The sequence below is a fragment of the Rutilus rutilus genome (genome assembly GCF_951802725.1).
Source record: "Rutilus rutilus genome assembly, chromosome: 1".
Classification (NCBI taxonomy): domain Eukaryota; kingdom Metazoa; phylum Chordata; class Actinopteri; order Cypriniformes; family Leuciscidae; genus Rutilus; species Rutilus rutilus.
This window is the reverse complement of record NC_140209.1, coordinates 22749385-22763927: the sequence shown is the minus strand read 5'-3', so window position 1 is coordinate 22763927 and position 14543 is coordinate 22749385. Positions and strand designations below refer to the sequence as shown.

At 38.2% G+C, this 14543-nt stretch overlaps 1 long non-coding RNA gene across 1 annotated transcript; it reads right to left on the bottom strand.

Moving 5' to 3' along the window:
- Positions 1 to 10111: 10111 nt before the first annotated feature.
- On the bottom strand, positions 10112 to 13277 carry LOC311276835. The gene is made up of 5 exons (XR_014625134.1): positions 13217 to 13277; positions 12452 to 12517; positions 12265 to 12335; positions 10591 to 11172; positions 10112 to 10410 (listed from the first exon to the last, which is right to left on the bottom strand). It is a non-coding gene; the product is annotated as an uncharacterized lncRNA (long non-coding RNA).
- Between the last annotated feature and the right edge of the window lie 1266 nt (positions 13278 to 14543).

The following is a 14543-nucleotide window of genomic DNA, read 5'->3' as shown; positions in this document are numbered from 1 at the left end:
GTGCAAAAGAGGTAGACCATAAAAAAAGAAAGAAAAATACAGTATAGGGTGTCAATTCAATGCGAAAATAAAACACCAGGGTACAACAATGTGCCATTTCCTATTTATGGAAGCCTCACTTCTGTGGACAGTTGAGTCCACACTTAAGTTTTTGAATTGGCACAACAGTGCTGGAACAATTAATAAAATATAGATACACTACATTTGTGCTGTATGGAAAAACGGTCCACAAATACATCAAGATCCAGAGCCTTGGCCCTTCTGGACTCTATGCTCAGGACACCAATATCACAGAGTCTCTCATCAGTAGTGGTGGATCGCAGGAAGGTTTTTATCAGTTTCATTGGAGAAACTGTGTTCGCAAGAGGCTGAGCTTACAGGAAGGGTAACAGCAATATTGCACAGTCTAAACACTGTTAGAGTTTTAATACATAATTGTGATGAATTTAATCCTTTGTAAGTTATCATTTTGCAGTGTAAGATTACAGTTAACACCTAAATAAATGTATTATGTATTTTTATTAAACTTAGTGAGAGTATCAGCAGCAAAAAGTAATTCTTGAAAAAATCTGCACAGTAATTTTATACAATCTAAACATGTTAATAAAAACAAATTACTATTAGTACTCTTATAAAATTCAATCAGGCAATCATACATTTCACAATTTTATATTTATATATGAATGTCAAGAATTCAGAAGTGTATATATTTATAATGCTTACACTACACAAAAATAATATACAATTAAATTATGCTTATTTTAAATGTATTGTGCAGGCTAAAAATATATAAGCTTTTAATAATCTTTCAGTGCGCAAAACCATGATAATATGAAACGCTTCAAAACAGAGCTCACAAAGCGTTTTAAAAGTTCACAGCTTTTAAAACATTTAAAAGTTCACGGCACAAAGCGAAGAAATGTCGAGCGCACAAATCCTAGTGTATATCTGTCCAACAGTTTATTGATCATTTGTTTCTTCACAGTTTTAAATTCCAGTTATTGTGCGTTTGATGCTGATTCTGGTCCTTGTGATGTGTGTGATCTAACAGGCACACGGTAGCGAGTCGTTTAAAAACAGCAAAAAACATCAAATAAAAATACACAAAATAAAGTCATTTTATGCAAATCCACAGCCTTTTCATCTACAGATCAAGCATTATATGTGAATATATCATATTGGAGAGAGTTTTACAGTGCATCCTGCTGTAACCGGACGAGGCTTCCGTAAACTTTAATTTAATGATGTAAATAGTCTTCTGTCCCTCACATTAAGCTATGGAATGGCTTTAGATGACTTTGTGAAATTATAATCAGACCCTCTCAGGCCCAAGTCACCCAAACTGACGTGAAAAAAGCGGGAGGCGCCGAAAAGCGCGCTGTTTGCATCCCTGAATGATTACGTACGTTTCTAAACATATCGAGACCAGACATTTACAAACTTGATTTCATTATCAGTGTGAGGAAGAAAAGTAATACGGTTATGTCCAAGAACAACAAGTCACTTACGAGATGAAATAGTTTTGCTTACCTTTGAGTAGTTGCTGAGCTCTCATTCACCGAGCAGCACCGCAGGCAACAGTGTTTGGGTGCGTTGCACTAATTTACCCGTGTAGAACGTTGCGTCGCATTAGTTCTGCTTTTGGCGCTCACGTGTAAAATTATATTAATTTTTTTTTATATATATACAGTGAGGAAAATAAGTATTTGAACACCCTGCTATTTTGCAAGTTCTCCCACTTAGAAATCATGGAGGGATCTGAAATTGCCATCGTAGGTGCATGTCCACTGTGAGAGACATAATCTAAAAAAAAAAAAAAATCCAGAAATCACAATGTATGATTTTTTAAGTATTTATTTGTATGATACAGCTGCAAATAAGTATTTGAACACCTGAGAAAATCAATGTTAATATTTGGTACAGTAGCCTTTGTTTGCAATTACAATGTTACCGTCAACAGGTAACATTGAATAAGAAAAATCCTAAAGTGTTGTTTGACACCATTAATTATTTTGTATGTCCTGCTGCTCCAGTTACCCCTGTCTTTTGTGAAGCTGACAGCAATGCCTTTTTGAGATTTTTCACAAACAAAATTAAGATGATCAAGAATAAGATCCCGCCCCTTCAGTGTGGTACCCCTGCTGTGTTTGAGCCTGTGTCCAGCATGTGGACATCATTTAAGACTGTGACATTTGCTGATATTTCAGCACTGGTGTCTAAGATGAAGCCCTCCTCTTGTTCATCTGACATCATTCCTTGCAGGCTCTTTCAAAAAGTGTTTGAGGTAATTGGCCCTTGTGTTACCAAAATGGTTAATGTCTCTTTGTCAACTGGCGTGTTTCCCAGTGCCTTTAAACATGCCATAGTGGAGCCATTATTAAAAAGAGCAGGCTTAGACCCGACAGATCTTAATAGTTTTAGGCCTATCTCAAAACTCCCGTTCCTGTCTAAGATCCTTGAGAAGGTGGTCTGTGAACAGCTTACATTCTTCCTGGAACAAAATAACATCCATGAGCCATTTCAGTCTGGTTTCCGTAAACAACACTCTACGGAAACGGCTTTACTGAAAGTGTCTAGTGATATTATGATGGCTGCTGATTCTGGTAAACGCACTGTTCTAGTTCTCTTGGATCTGTCCTCAGCATTCGACACCGTTGACCATCAGGTCCTGCTGAAAAGACTGAGGGATCAAGTAGGACTATCTGGGTCAGTCCTTCAGTGGTTTTCCTCATATCTATCAGGGCGTAGCTTTAGTGTTTCAGCTAACCGAATAAGTTCTGAGTCTGTGGATTTGCTGTGTGGAGTGCCTCAAGGGTCTGTTTTGGGCCCTGTTTTATTTTTGTTGTATTTGATTCCTTTGGGAAAGATTATCAAAAGGTTTAGTGATGTTTCTTTCCACTTATTTGCTGATGATATCCAGCTTTATTGTTCCTTTAAGCCGTCTGAAATCCAGAAGTTAAACTCTCTGCTCCATTGTCTAGTGGAGATTAAACAATGGCTTAGTGAAAACTATCTGCAGTTAAACGCAGACAAAACAGAAACACTGGTTATCGCACCTGATGATGCAATTCCGGGGATTAAACAATACCTGGGCGATTTAGGCCAGTCTGCGAAGCCAAGTCTTCGCAACCTAGGAGTTATTTTTGACAAAGATATGTCATTAGCCCAGCACTGTAAGCAGCTAACAAGGAACTGTTTCTTTCAATTAAGGAACATTTCTAAACTTAGGAATATGGTCGCACGTAATGATCTGGAACTTATCATTCATGCGTTTGTGTCTTCTCGTTTGGATTATTGTAATAGTTTGTTTTCATGCTTAAACAAGAAAGAGCTCTCTCGACTACAATTAGTGCAAAACTGTGCAGCGAGAATTTTGACCCGTACTAACAAGAGGACCCACGTATATCCCATTTTAAAACAACTTCATTGGCTGCCAGTGTCTTATAGGATCCAATTTAAAATTTTGGTTCTAGCATTCAGAGCCCTGCATGGTCAGGCTCCTTTTTACCTCAGCGATCTGATTCAGCCGTATACCCCTGCACAGGCTCTGAGGTCTGTGAATCAAACTCTGCTGAAGGCTCCACGCACTTGTTTTCGGACTAGAGGTGATCGATCCTTCCAGGCTGTTGCTCCTAGGCTATGGAATGGTCTTCCGCTCTCTTTACGCTCTATTGACTCTGTGGATACTTTTAAAAGTAATCTTAAGACTTACTTATTTATTCAAGCTTTTAATTAGCTACTTTTTGGGCTGTTATGATTTCGGTGTTGTTTTCATTGCATGTTATTTCTGATTTAAACTGTGTTGTGAAGCACTTTGTGGCCTTTGTCTGTGAAAGGTGCTATACAAATAAAGATTACTTACTTACTTACTTACAGAGGTCAAACGTTTCCTGTAGTTTTTCACCAGGTTTGCACACACTGCAGGAGGGATTTTGGCCCACTCCTCCACACAGATCTTCTCTAGATCAGTCAGGTTTCTGGGCTGTCGCTGAGAAACACAGAGTTTGAGCTCCCTCCAAAGATTCTCTATTGGGTTTAGGTCTGGAGACTGGCTAGGCCACTCCAGAACCTTGATATGCTTCTTACAGAGCCACTCCTTGGTTATTCTGGCTGTGTGCTTCGGGTCATTGTCATGTTGGAAGACCCAGCCTCGACCCATCTTCAATGCTTTAACTGAGGGAAGGAGGTTGTTCCCCAAAATCTCGCAATACATGGCCCCGGTCATCCTCTCCTTAATACAGTGCAGTCGCCCTGTCCCATGTGCAGAAAAACACCCCCAAAGCATGATGCTACCACCCCCATGCTTCACAGTAGGGATGGTGTTCTTGGGATGGTACTCATCATTCTTCTTCCTCCAAACACGTTTAGTGGAATTATGACCAAAAAGTTCTATTTTGGTCTCATCTGACCACATGACTTTCTCCCATGACTCCTCTGGATCATCCAAATGGTCATTGGCAAACTTAAGACGGGCCTTGACATGTGCTGGTTTAAGCAGGGGAACCTTCCGTGCCATGCATGATTTCAAACCATGACGTCTTAGTGTATTACCAACAGTAACCTTGGAAACGGTGGTCCCAGCTCTTTTCAGGTCATTGACCAGCTCCTCCCGTGTAGTTCTGGGCTGATTTCTCACCTTTCTTAGGATCATTGAGACCCCACGAGGTGAGATCTTGCATGGAGCCCCAGTCCGAGGGAGACTGACAGTCATGTTTAGCTTCTTCCATTTTCTAATGTGTAACCGCACTGGGTAGTACATTAGAATTAGCTCAAATTATCTATAGGGAATTTTAATAACTAATCATAAATATGACTAATATATTGCATATTACAGTTACATTAAAATTTTTCGAAGTTGAAAATGGATCGATTGGTATATGAATAATCAATCACAACGAATTATGATTCCTCATTCATATATCAATAATCCTATTTCAGATCGATTATGAGATAACCCTTAATGGAAATTAATGTAATTATCAAACAGCTGTTTGTCCAGCAAACGCCGTAAGATTAGCTTACCAACTTCTCAATAGAGTTTATCACTTTATAATTTCAGGAAGGACAGTTTCTGGCCGAGAAACTATTCTCCTGTCCTTATCAAATTAATGAATCGTAAAGCTTGTAGCTTAAGATCGAAACATTTCATTGACTTCATAACATGACAGACAGACAGAATCAATCAGGAATATTGGGTTTTAATAAATGCAAACTAAGGAATACATACTACGATTCACACAGCTTATATATGGATATATACAGGGTTCGAATTACGTGGGAGCCAGTGGGAGCTGAGCTCCCATAGAGAGAGGATGAGCTCCCATGAAAGCAGTACAATCATACACCTGTGGGGGTCTCTAAAAATCATCAGCACCATTATTTTCAATTACAAATAAAGCACTTTTTCCTTCGGACTACTGTAGCGTGACTTAAAAGATAGGACAAGATGCCAAACACATGGATCTCACGGGATCTCAGATTGTCATCACACTACATCCTTATGCTTAAATCAAGTGATCAAAGTGCTCGTTGCCGCTGCGATCAGTGGCGCGGATACTGTGTTTGTTTGTGGCTCGCGCACAGTCTTCACTCGCTTCAATCCGTTGTGGAGACTCCCTATTCGTTCCAGTGAAATTACAAAACAAAATGCACACAAACGTGTCTGTCTCTGCCTGATATACAACCACTGATAAACATAATCGGATTTGATAAAAAGAAAAAAATATATATATGAGTACGGATTCGAACCCAGAACCTCTGACACGCTTGTCAAAAGTTCTACCACTGGACCACTTAAGTACACGCTTAAACTCATCGGATCTATTAATTTACTCACGTGAAAATTCTAAACCTCATCAAATTAAATTAAACCAAAAAAAACAAATTAAACCAAATGTACTATTTAAATTGAATTGTGTTACCAACGCTTTTTTTTTATTATTAAATTTGTATTATATTTATATATATTTTTTTTTTAAGAGACCCCCACAAAGATGAAATCATAATTCGAACCCTGGATATATATATATATATATATACACAGAACGCGTAAACAGATACAAGACTAAACGAATCACGAAAATGAGAGAGAGAGAGAGAGAGAGAGAGAGAGAGAGAAAGAGAGATGGAGAGGATGAGCGAGTGAAAGTGAAAGCAACATGTGCGATCAGAGAAAGATCAGTTAGGCATAAATCACAGACAGTAACCTTTGACAAACAACAAGGAATCAAATCACCTTGAAAAAAGGGAATAGCCAACCTTAACCAGCATTTAGATTTCGATGCTTGCATGTGGTCTGTTGTGTTGAGGCGCGTGTGTTCTCCCGTGTCTTCCGGTGTGGGCAGACTTGCGCAAAGTTTTAAAGGTTCACCTGAACGTGAAGTTACCAACGAAACAATTCAAGAGTTCATCTCCCTCGTGAAGGGAGAGGTGAATATGAAAATAAAACTTAGTAAAGAAAATAAAAACGGAGATGAGCTCCCGAAGGAGCCATGGAACCGGAAGTTCTCTCAGACGGAGTGCTCGTGCGTGCGTCCTTAAGGAAGAGGAGCTGAGCCGCGGGAATTTCAACAGAGTTCTTTGAGTTGAGTTGAGGTTGCCGGCTGCGTTCGCTTCACTGAACGTAGGGAGAGTCCGAAGACGAAAATAAAGAAAAGACTTGAAAACCTCTCACAGGAAAAGTGCTCGACTGAAGAAATAATTCAGAGTTCGTCTTTTATGGAAAAGATGGGTTCACGCCTGCTTTGCGTACGTGGACCAATCACTCTCAGAGGTTTCCGAGCGGGAAAACTCTCTTTGTGATGGTGTAAAAATTCAGCAGTTATGTTCCAGTAAGCTGGTACACACAGAATAATACATTTTACTGTCCTCTCCTGTGTATGAGTGGTTCAGTCAAAACAAGACGGTAAAACAGATACCAAGAATGACATTTAAAACAACTAAGTTTATAAAGTTACAATCAAATGACGATTATAGGCATTTTACGTTTGATTAACACACAATAAAATTGTAGATACTTTCAGTGTGACATGTGAAGACATCTTAGCACAAAAGGGGATACATTTAAATACATTTAGGGGTACTTTTCTCTGAAAAGTTCCATGGATGGTGTTTGTGTGTGTGTGTGTGTGTGTGTGTGTGTGTTTTGGAATGTGTGTGTGTTGGAATGTTGCGCTCCCCGTTATCTCTCTCTTGCAGAGGAGCTGGGTGAGCTGTTGAAACTTTATGACGTCCTAGTCCGAGGTCGGGTTACAAGACAATATTGGGGAACATTCTTTCAATAAACACTTAGAATTCAAAGCTATACACTAGCAAACCACACCTCTTATTATAAAGCAAACTAATCACACATGCATAATGAAATTGTACATAATATCAAAAGGATATTTCTAAGTTCTAAGTTAAACACAAAGGATGTTTGTGTGTGTGAGATCTCCTGGCCACCTGGGTCTCTTTGGTGCAGAGAGAAAAAGGGGGTTTGGAATGCAGAACGTTGTTCTGCAGTTTGTCTAGGGTGCTATCAAGTCTCGGGGGAGTCGTAAATGATGTACAAATAAAATTTTGTCATTGTTTACTCACCCTCAAGTTGTTTCAAACCTGTATGAATTTCTCTCTTCTGCTGAACACAAAGCAAGATCAGAAAAGTAAGCGATTAATTTAAAGCAAAACAAAATATAACATGTCAGAAAACATTATTTTGGTCTTACATTTCACAATAAACAGACAGAAAAGCTCTGAGTTTATTATGAGTTTAAAGGTGCATTGCGCGAGAGTCTGAGTTTTCGCAGAACTACGCCCCCTCTGGCGGCAAGCGAAACTGCAACCAGAGGTGTGCACGCTCACGGACCACACGCACACGCACGCTTGCACGAGCTCGAGCTGGTCATAACCCAAGGAGCATCAGCCGCACAAATCTTTTGTTTACAATCATAATGTCTTCAGAGGTAATAAAGTTTTAAATCTGCAAGTAATTTAAAATATGTGAAAGGAAAGGCAATTGAGTAAATAACACACTTATGTGTGAGGGAAAAAATGGGGGTAGTAGAAAACTTCGTTTTTTATTCCCATCTATCTCCATGTTGAACTGTGTTATGTGTTTACTGTATCCACTTATGACTATTATTATGGAAACACGTTCATGAACAATATAAGTTATAACTTTGTAAAAACTCAAAATTGTAATCATGATACCATACCATACACAGTCGGTCAACAAAGTACACCCAAATGTCTCAAGGTAATAAACAATCAAGTGGCACTATGACGTTACCATAAAAGCCAAACAGGCTAATCCGCCGAAGATTTGCGGGGGTTTAGCCTGTTTTATTGATCAGCTAAGTAGCATATTCCAATAGCAATACATCGTAATTAAGCAGTAATTTGCTCAAAATTTGTGTCTAAGTATCTAACTTATATATCAGCATTTTATATCACAATCATTCTGAACCTGATCACTGACAATGGTAAGTTAGTAAAACCTATTCCGATTGTACATTTATCTAGCTTACGCTAAAGCATTACACATTTTATGGATCGTCATTTATTGTCATTATTGGCCGTATCAGACATTAGAGAATGGGATATATCTTACCTTTTTATCAAGAAAAAAGCCAACTGAGGATCCCGTTTGAGCCCTAGAGCAGACCGGAGATCTCTCCATTTGTTGAAAGCCTTCCCTATGTTTACTCTCGTCTTACCCCGACGCCTGTCTGACTCCAATTTGGACCTTTTGGTTGCACTAGACAAAAGTTCTCTTTTTTTTTTATCTTACGTGGAGTTTGCGTTGGTGTTTGAAATGAACTACAAGCCGGTCTCTTAGAATCCATTTTCTACGGAGAATGGCGGCGTCGGCGCATACACAAACCTGCCAGACATATGAGCGTGCCGTGAACGCGCATGACGTCACGCCCAGTCTCAGATTCCGACCCGAATCCCTCTTATTTATTTTACTGTACAGGATTATAGAGGCAATCGCAGTGATCAGAGAAGGGCTCAGTCAGCCCATCAGGCAATTGTTTAAGCATGTATGGGTTAGAAAACGGGTATTTTTAACATGAAAAGTTGCGCAATGCACCTTTAAGTTTAAGCTGAGTACAAAAAACTCTGACTAATTTTCCATCCGTTTATTTTCGTGAATTGGAATGTGTGCAAAGGATTGTGGGTGATATAAGGCAGCGAAGGATACATCCGACGCATCCTTCCAAACAGGCTGAATGAAGGACGCGACGTGGCTGACGGTTAAGTAGAGAGGTTTAGATAAAGGGAGGAGTGTTAAGCTTGCTGCATAGCTATGTATCTCTACACATAGTGAGGGCAGTGAAACATCAGGACACGTGACAGGATGTGAGTAACTAATCGAAAGAGAGCAACTCTATTTTATGACGTGATAGTATGCCCCAAAGCTTGTCTACTATTCTGCAACACACTCAAAAGTATGTACTTTTCTTCACAAAAGAGTACATATTTTAGGGTACATCAATGTGACGTCAGTCAGACGTCATTTTTTTGGTTGAAAATGAAAGTCAGGTTGACGACCTAAACCCAGGGGGGCAGAGTTTTCTATTATTTTGAAGGTACCCCTGCTGAAAAATCCAGCTAAAACCAGCCTAAGATGGTCAGGCTGGTTTTGGCTGGTCTCCCAGCCTGGTCATAGCTGGTTTATCAGGCTGGTTTTAGAGGGGTTTTGAACACTGTTTTAGCTGGTCAGCCTGGCTGGTCTTAGCTGGTCAGGCTGGTCTTAGCTGGTCATTGTTGGGCTTAGCTGGTTTTAGCTGGTCAGGCTGGTTTTAGCTGGTCTTAGCTGGTCATTGTTGGGTGTTTACTTGTTTTAGCTGGTCATTGTTGGGCTTAGCTGGTTTTAGCTGGTCAGGCTGGTCTTAGCTGGTCAATGTTGGGCTTAGCTGGTTTTAGCTGGTCAGGCTGGTCTTAGCTGGTCATTGTTGGGCTTAGCTGGTTTGAGCTGGTCAGGCTGGCTGGTCTTAGCTGGTTAGGCTGTTTTTAGCTGGTCAGACTGGCTGACTATGTCTTCTCTATTTTTCCTGCCACTGGGTGTTGTGGCAAATAATGTAAACAATTCCAAGTATACTTAAAATAATCTTCAGGAACACAGGCAACCATTCAAACAAATTCCTTTTATTTGATATTGCAGCCCCTTAAAACAACCCATTGATATGCTAACGGTAATGTACAAAATTATTAATTGAAATGATTAAAATGCTAAAAACTATAATAGTAACTAAAGGAGAACAATAACAGAATTATAGAAGTATAGAGATACATTTTACATTACATTTTTCTTTTCTTTTTTTATGACATCTTGTATTTTTTGGGATATGTAATACCCCACTTGCTTCTTCCGCTCCTCTCTCTCCTTTTCGGGTTATTTTTGTTCGAGCCAGTCACTGAAGCAGACTTGAAAGAAATAATTTAGATTATTAATTTGTCACTTTTCAACTAGTAAAACTTAGAAAGGTAATCAACTAATGTAAAACCCTTTTACTAAATTGGATATGGCTACATAAAGTATATGAATGAATGAATGAATGAATGAATGAATGAATGAATGAATGAATGAATGAATTAACAGATTACCTCTCAAAACTTGCAGCTTGGAGGGTGTCAGGGGAGGCTTTGCAGAGTGTTTATTCGTGTGACACTCCTTTCCTGACACACTTCTTCTGCTCTTTAAAGTCCCAGTGAAATCAAAATTGACTTTTACTTTGTTAGCGCATATTACAAGTCTTGTGGTGAACAATTAATCCGTGCAAGTAAATATAAATGTTTTTTTTGTTTTTTTTACCATGGTAATCTTTAATCAAAATCTGAAAAGTTACTTCCGGTCTGGAATGGCGTCTTTTTCTGATGATGTAGGTTTGACGGCTTGGGTTGAAAACGCTTAACCACTCCCCTCAAACCGTTAGTCTGCTATGAGTGAGAGATGGAGAGGAGGAGCGCTAAGTAAAACCCTGCCCTCTGTTCAATATACCTTTTCACTGGGAAATACGTCATAACACTGGAGAAAAGTCGTTTGCAACTTCCGGTTCACGGGGACTTTAAAGTGTTTGTCCCCCACAGTGCCACAGCCATCTCTTTAACATAGAGAGAATCTTTTGTAGATCAATTAATCTTCTTCCATGCCTCTTCTCTGATCCAAACTTGGTTTCCTATGTGGATCTTCAAGACAAAACATAAATGAGCTTCAATTGTATGAAAAAAAAAAAAAAAAACACTCTTCAAAATATCTTCTTTTATGTTCTACAGAAAAAAGAAACTTATATTCCAGTTGGTATCTATAAATGTTGTGACGTTACTCCTACTTTGACTACCAAATAAGGGGCTGTATTTTTTTTTCCTACGAAGATATCTAGTCATTTCAGTGAGATCTTAATTTGTGTGGAACCTTTCAGCATGTGTCAAGCAACTTTAGTCTGGGTAGATGCCATATTTAATTCCAAGTGAATCAAAAATGAGGCTGTGTGGGATATGCATACAGTCAGTTCAAAAGGTTGTACCATCTAAATGTGCTGGATCTTTTTACTTCATCACCACCCATGTTCTCTAAAGTTGATTTTTTTCAATATTTCATCAACATAACAGTACATTTAACCGATTGTAAGTCTGTCTTTTACAGACAGTGTTAGCTGTAGCTTTGATTTTGAATTAAAAGTCACAATATGTGATGATCATTAGCTTCAATGCAGAACATTAATAACTATGATTGGGACTGCCATATATACATACATTATAATGAGCAAACTATTGCATTAAAAACGTTGTGAATTCTTTGGGTTTAGTTGCTGTGTTTCAGCGTGTTGTCCTTGGAAAATGTCGAGATTAACGTTAAGTAAGATTAATAAATCCTGTAGAAGTATTGTTCATTCATTGTTAGTTCATGTTAACTAATACTAACAAGATGAAACCTTATTGTAAAGTGTTGCCATTTTTTTTTTTATAAAGAAAGTTGGAAATATGAATGTAAAATTAATTTTAAAAGTTAAGAAATATTACACTGGTTCAAACTAGGCCACTGTACTGTATATGTTTGATTTATGTTGAAGTGTTTGGGACATTGGCTTTAAATGATGAGCGTTTCGTTTTTGTATTCAGGCTTTCAAAGTATATCAAATTTTGGATTTAGATTCATCGGCTAATATATCAGATATCGGCTTTCGAATATAAAGAATGATCAGTTATCGAAATCGGCCCAAATGTTCATATCGGTGTATCCCTAATTTGATTTCCAAAAACAAAAAAACAAAACAATACCTTCTGCACATCTGACTTCTGACTGGGACAGAGTTCATTTCAAGAGTGGAGGGTTCAACCTCACTGAGAGTCTACAAAACATAACATAACATTAGACATGAAACAGTGGTGTAAATATGTGAACACTAGATCTCACAGATGTCTCTGCTTCGTTTGCTCATTCTCTTCCAGCACAACTCTCACTTACCTTGTCTAGTCCCACAGTAAGAGCAGCACAATCACTGCCTGATGACAACTGGCTCTTATGGCTCATCTGAAAATATGTATTACATGCAGAAACACTTCACCTAAGCGTAAAAAAAAAAAAAAAAAAAAAAAAAAAAAATTTAATATATAAGGGATAATGTACAGTCAGTCAGTAATTAATACAACATAAACATGGAAAGGATAATCAGGGTCCCAATACACAGCTACCTATCAATAAATATTTGCACATGAAATATTGATTTGAGATATATACAAGATTACAAAATAGTTAAAGTTTTCAAATCAATGTTTCAATATTTGAATGTTACCACAAGGTAATGTTCATGCCTTTTATGCATCACATTGCATGGGTTTTCATTACAGTGTGTCAGGTTGTGTGTAGGTTTACACCAGTTTTATGAGGACATCATAAGAACATGATCCTGATGTTTGACTTTGACTGAGTGTGTTGTGTAAGTTTGACAGAATCCTGGTCTATGAGGACACTAGTTTTACTGGGACACTGGTAACTAGATATATTTGGACGGCCCTGAGTTCAAGTGTGTGTGTGTGTGTGTGTATGTATGAGAGTGATACGAGACATTGCGCCTGTGCTAGATGTACAGTAAGTGATCGTGACTCACTTCTTAGTTCTTACACACACAATCATAATTCAGTGACTGATAACAGTGGGAAATAATCTGTTTCTGAGGAACACTGGTCGTTTCTTCAAGGAATAACTCAGTTACATTAACTTCTTGGATACCTTTAGAGTTGCTGTATCTTGTTCAGGTTTCATCTGATTCTTCTCAGTTATCATCTGAAAAAAAATATATATATATAAAAAAGACAAATAAATACTAATTTTAGTATTACTTGCCAATTTCAACTATTTTTACCAACTTCTTCAATGATTACATTTAATCTAACAAGCACAAATAGTTTTCAATACTGGTATTAACCATAGACCAGGATTCTGTCAAACTACCACAACACACTGAGATTCTCCAGTCAAGTTAAAGCAACACTAAGTAGAAATCGTGTTTTTGTAAAAAAGCGACCCCTAGAGTCGCTGTGGAATACTTGCACTGTCGTAAATATCCCCCGTCCCCCCACCCTGTACACCGGTACCTGTGTTGGGCATGGAACAGGCACAGATAGACTCCTAAGATATTGACCAGGTAATGTTTCACGATTTCATACTTATTAGGCTACTGCATACTGCATAGTCTACTGAACTACTGATGATGGTAATAAGATAATAATAAGTTTATGTCAAGTGTTATAATAATAAAGTAGCCTACCTACCGCGTTTGCTGGCTTATAACGTTTTTACATGATTGGAGCTAAATCACAAGTAAATAGCATATAGTCTAGGCCTACTGTATAATTTAATGTGGGTTTTTTTTTTTTTTATTGTAATGTAAACATTACAAAATGCCAGATAACATCAATAAAGTTAAATGTAGCCTACGTCGCATTATTTCATAACATCGGCCGTTATGATGTCATTAGACATGATTATTGCAATTTATCATAATAGTTTGCAAATTCGTTTACACTATTTACAACCTCTACGTTAGGCTTATTTATGTCCTGATAATTATGTGAGATATTGAAAACTGTTCTCATGATAAACGCAGGAATCAACGTCAGCAGTGTCGTCTGATATCCCTCAGGATACGTGATACACCTCACAACACCTGAGTTCAGCTGGCAAACTATTCGTGAGGCAAGCTAGGCAATAAAACATAACGCAAAAAACACGTAAGAGAAACGAGTGTTTGTTAGCAAGTCTGTAAACAGCTCTGATAATCGAAAGCTAGACATATGAGGAAATTATTGGACTGGTAATTATCAACAATGGATGAATGAATTGTAAAAAAATGACATACTACAAGCAAGCGCAACAACATAGAACTCAAACAAGTTAACAAATAAGAGATTTATTTACTGGCCACTTCATGCGCTTTCTCAGATCGGATAGCTATCTGATTTATCAAAACGATTCCATTACACCTGGTCACATAAATGTGTTTTTGCGAAACGGATTTAAATCCGAAGCCCTGGCTGGTAAGATCATTTAATTTCTT